Here is a 5,306-nt window from a genome sequence, read left to right on the forward strand (position 1 = left end):
GTCCCATGCTTGGCTAGTCCTGCCTTCCTTGTATGGGCATCACTTTAACTGGTAGGTGTTCCATTGCTATTTGCCCCATTTGTTACAGAAGCCATAGGATTAGGCATCAGGGCTTACCCACCATTGCTCGCTATTTGGAGCAGTCTCATTTTGCAATGATGTTTTTCCCCTTCTGGATTGTTGAGAAAGTTTATATAAAAGTACAGTTGGCTGTTGTTGAAAAATGTCTGAACTTGGGAGGGGGGTGAGAATGAGAGAGAGAGAGAGAGAGAGAGAGAGAGAGATGGACCTCTCCGGCTACTGCCTTCATTATTTATGTCACAAGCTCTTCTGGAGGAGGATTTGGTTTTATGCCTAGTATATCTCATGGCTCTGGAGTGCAATGCACAGTCACAACACTATATAAATAATAATAGTTCAATTTTCCAAAAGCTTTCCCCCTCCTTAAGTTTGGATGACTCAGCAGCAGATAGGTATTAAATGTCATCCTTGTTGTGGGCTGATGCCTTCTGGGGAGTGTTAAGAGTTCATTTGCAAAAGCCTAGTTAATATGCATTTGGAAAGTGTAGTTCCCATGAGCCAAGCATCAGTTATCCAAAAACTCCGAGATGTCTGCATTCGCCAGGAGGCCTCTGGTGTTAACCATGACATTGCCATCTATCTATGCTTCTGTATACATATTTAAATCTTTGCTCCAGCAGCCATTTCAGCAAATGTGGCTGTAGTCTCTACATCCGGCTGCATCTATCAAGCAAATTAATTTCAAAATGGTTTTCATTGGCATCAGTGACCAACAATACCTTCCAAGCATCTTCCAACCAAACTAAACTCCCCATTCACATCACAGTTAACTGGATCCTACACTAAAAATCTTATGGGGGGCTTATATATCTTGCATCCATAGGCAAAGTCTCCTCTTGTCCTAACTGTGTTCGTACAGCAACCCAGATCGATTTCCTTTGCTCTATTAATCTGACTCCTGACATCAGTCAACACAGAATAATTCTACTGATCATTGCAGAAACTGATATACAGTTCTATCCATAAATAGGGGCCATGGTTACTGAAACAGCCAGGCAGGTAGTTTATGGAAATGGTGAAAGGATCCTATAATAAGGATCCTATAATAAGGAAGCAGAATCGGTGGCGCTCCATGGAGCAGGGGCGGGAGAATGTTAAGTTTTGCAGGTGCCTAATGCGCCATGTCAGTGCCCCTCCCTCTCATCTTCAGAGCCATTCCAGGTGGTGAGAGGCATCTGCCAATCTCGTCTGATCTCAGAAGCTAAGCAAGGTCAGGCCTGGTTAGTACTTGGATGGGAGACCGCCTTGGAGTGCCAGGTGCTGTAGGCTTATACCATAGTCTTTCGAGACTGAAGGTTGCCAACCATTGTCAGGAATGGTTCTAAACACGAGGGGGAGTGGCACTGACACGGCGTGTTGAGACGCCTGCAAAACTTACCATTTTGCCCCCCTCTGGGAATGCCATTGGTGCAGACCAAACACGCAGTACACCTGTGGGAAATAATATATGTGAGTGTCAACCCGTGTGGGATTAGCAACCACACATACACCACAAGCTGTGGAAACGTCTCTCCTTTGGCACTGTCCATCGTGCTTCTGCTGTTTTCCTGTGTCTGTATGTATCCCAGCAGCACTTGCTTGCGGACAGGGATAGGAAGTTTCACCTGAGGGTTTGCTCTTTGTAGGCAGTAAACTACCTGGTCCTCCAAACTCTCCTAGGGATATAGACTAGCATGCCATCTCACCTCCTGTAAGGACTCAAAGCCCACGGATATTGGATAGCCACATATGTTCAAGACTCACACTGAGGATTCTGAATGGATTAAGAAATGGGAAAAAAGTACTTTGTCTAGTCCGTAAGAGGGGTGTTACATATTTGGCCTAATGGTTAATACAGTACAGCCCTTGCAACATTAGAATTATGTTTCATGTGAGTATTCTCTCTCGTTTAATGCAGGCAGTACATTTGACTCTTGAAACTACTGCACCAAAGTTCAATGCATGTAGGCCCATAGAGTCACATAACTTTGTTTCATTTTACCATGGTAGAGTTCACTTCTGCCTTCCTACTTAGGGATTGAATTAAATTCATTTTTCTCCTTTCAAAATAACGAACTTTCTCTGTCTCCAAACAGCTCGGAAGCACACTCCCCCCTCCTTTGCTTCAGCTGCACCTGGCAAGTCTCTGTCTCCTCTGCCACCTGACCACGATGTCTTTTTCAGTGATGGAAACACCTGTCTCCCCTTGAAACTATTTCTGCAATGCCTAGAAGTAATTAGCTACAAATAATTGCTAAGCAAGAAAGGTGGTATTAACAACAGCCATATCACTCATTACTTTGAATCCCATATGGATATGTGGGGGCGGGGCGGGCTTTTTTTGCCTAGTTATAGTTTGCCAACTATATTTTGCATCTGAGAAAGACTTCTGGAAAGTGTGTCCATTTGTTAACTCAAGAATGTTAAAATTAACTTCCGTGGCAGACCCAAAATAAAAGTTGCTCCTTTCTGAGGAGTAGGAAGAAAATTGCCTTTAAGCACACTTTGTATGTGTAAGCACAGGTCAGGTTCATACTGGAAGATGTGGGGGGGGGGGAGATGTGAAGCTATGAACAAGTATGGTAAAGCTTTGGAAATTAACTCGTGACAAAACCAGGAAACGGGCATAAACAATGTGTGCTGCCCTCCCCAATGCATTCTGTTGAATGAAAGCAGGAAAGAAATTCCATTGTTATTGCAGAAGAAACTGATGTTTCACATTAGTTCTGTAATGGAATGAATATGGTGATCAGGAAAAATCAGAGAACTCTAAATGTCAAGGGCCTATATATATGACATGATAAAGGCCTAGTTAAAAACTTAGACCTTGCCTATATACTCTATATAGGCAAGTATAGAGTTATACTGCTGAAAGGGAAGAAATTCTCTCTTTTTCATGCTGTTATTGTGATTTTATGATGGCTTATGAGGAGCAATCTCAATGAAGAAATTCCACTAATTGGTTCAACAGATTCAAGGACTTTGCAGACAGCATTGTATATTTTAGTGAAGCAAAATTACACACAATGCAACTTCTGTTGGATGAAACATTCAGAAAATTCAATAATGATTATATAAGATGTATTTAAATAGATGTCTTTTCTCAGGGTCTGGAGGTTGAACTTGGCTAGGCAGTCAATAGGGCAGCCCAAACCTGAGCTGCTGGCGTGCAGGGCTGCAGCGGCGTGGCCCAGGCAGCTGCCACCGCCTCCTCAAGAGAAGGGAATTTTTTGTCCCCTTCCCCCAGGTGAAGTGAGTACCCCCACAATGGGCTCCTTGATTCTACGATGACCTGAGTCGGCGTAGAATTTAGAGTCTCTGTGTCAGGCAGACGTGTCAGGCTTTGTTCCACCAGTCCTGCTTCTCTCTGGCACTGCTCCCTCCCCTGGCACGCCTCCTCCCCGCATTCTGGCATGTTTCACACCATATCTTGACCCAGCACAGGATAGATGACAGGACGGTGCTTAATACATGTGTTCAAATATCTGATGTACTATTGAAGCCATTTTAATATTTTGCTTTGAAAGGCAAATTTCAGGCGTAATCCCAGGTTCTCAGCTAGTTGAGAAACATCTCGTTCTCTGTCCAGAGAGAGCAAGGAAGAGAATCCATTGCACTCCATTTCCCACTCTTAATGATCCTGTTAAGTTGCCAGGCACATTCTCCCATTGACTGCCTTGAATAAAATTGGGCTGTTCAAGCATACAACCGATCACAGCATGGGACCCAAAATGCAATGTTTGACTTGGCATGTTTGGTCAGGGATGGGGGAGGGGGAGGTGGCAATGGCAGACAGGGAAGGGGGGGATGCATTATGAATATCAGTATTGAGATCTTAGCCTCTTCATAAGCCTCTCTGTGAAAGCCTACTCCACAATAAGAGATTGCTTGGGATTCAATTACTTGTAATACATATTAGTTCACTCCAGTTGCAACACCTGCTAATAAAAAAGAAAAGGTTTTTCTCTCCCAAATGGTGATACATTCAAGGTGGCAGGTATGTTTGTTTATGAGGTGTAGCCTCTGGTTTGCGTGACATTGTTCCATAAGTGTTATGTCTGTCTTTATTAGCTGTGAAGGCTAAGTCAGTAGTAATATTTTCACAGCATTATGATTAATCCACCGGAAACAGCCACTGAGATTTTCCAGCGTCAAACACTTAATGCTATAAGGGGCTCAACTTCAAGTCTCTGCATTCAGGAAGGGCTGTTAGTGAATTCTACATTTGTAAACGTACCCTCTTCTGAAAGCAAGACCTAAATGCTTCACCAGGAAATGATCTAAGCTAAATGAGTGGCAAGTTCTTATCAGGATTGTACGTCTTTTTAAAAAAAATGCATGCTCTGAAAGCAGACAGTAGAACCATAGCTAAGCTAACTGTTTGTCCAAATTAAATATTCTTGTTAAAACCGATTGTAATGATATAACACAATGTTGTTACTTAAGTAGGCTAAACATTAACCTACCAAGTCCCGTGCAGGCCACGTTGAAATTAGTAGAAGGGGGAATTGTGCAAGACCAGAACAGCATTCTGTTCACTCAAACAGAAGTTGCCAGTATTTAGTTTGCAGAATAGCAAATGCTACAAAGCTTGAGCCTTTGTGCCTGATCCCAGGTACGCTAGGCATTATTGCAGATGAAGGCCTCACTGCACAGACTCTTCTTTCTTCCTTTGCTAGTTCCAGAGTGAAGTCCTGGTATTAAAAAATCAACCAGATCCTTTGACTGAGCTATGGTGCAAATTAAGCCAGGAGAACATTGTGTGGAAGTATAGGGATGAGTTTCAAATGGAGAATATAGACTGGATAAGAAGGACCATTAGCAGTGAGCTCTAGAAGCGTTCTGTTAGTGGCAAATGATGGAAGATTTTTTTGTTATCCGTTACCCTGCACATGCCTGATCTCGTCTGATCTCAGAAGCTAAGCAGGGTCAGGCCTGGTTAGTACTTGGATGGGAGACCACCTGGGAATACTGGGTGCTGTAGGCTTATACCATAGTCTTTCGAGACTGAAGGTTGCCAACCATTCAGGAGTCAGTGGGGTGCCCCATGCCCCTTTTGATCCTTCTGGACCCTTTCGGAATTAACAGTCAGCTGTAACAACTTGCTGCAAGATATTCTCATGAATTGGTAGAAGTTTCTGATGAGCACTGTTGATGTTATCCTTTATCACTTAACCAGCTATGGGCCCAATCCTATCCAATTTTCCAGTGCCAGTGCAGCTGTGCCAATGGGGCATGTGCTGCAT

At 43.4% G+C, this 5,306-nt stretch overlaps 1 pseudogene; it reads left to right on the top strand.

Moving 5' to 3' along the window:
- The first annotated feature begins 4,926 nt into the window (after nucleotides 1–4,926).
- On the top strand, nucleotides 4,927–5,047 carry LOC136650853 (5S ribosomal RNA; annotated as a pseudogene).
- Nucleotides 5,048–5,306: the final 259 nt, after the last annotated feature.

This window comes from Tiliqua scincoides, chromosome 4 (genome assembly GCF_035046505.1).
Source record: "Tiliqua scincoides isolate rTilSci1 chromosome 4, rTilSci1.hap2, whole genome shotgun sequence".
Taxonomy (NCBI): domain Eukaryota; kingdom Metazoa; phylum Chordata; class Lepidosauria; order Squamata; family Scincidae; genus Tiliqua; species Tiliqua scincoides.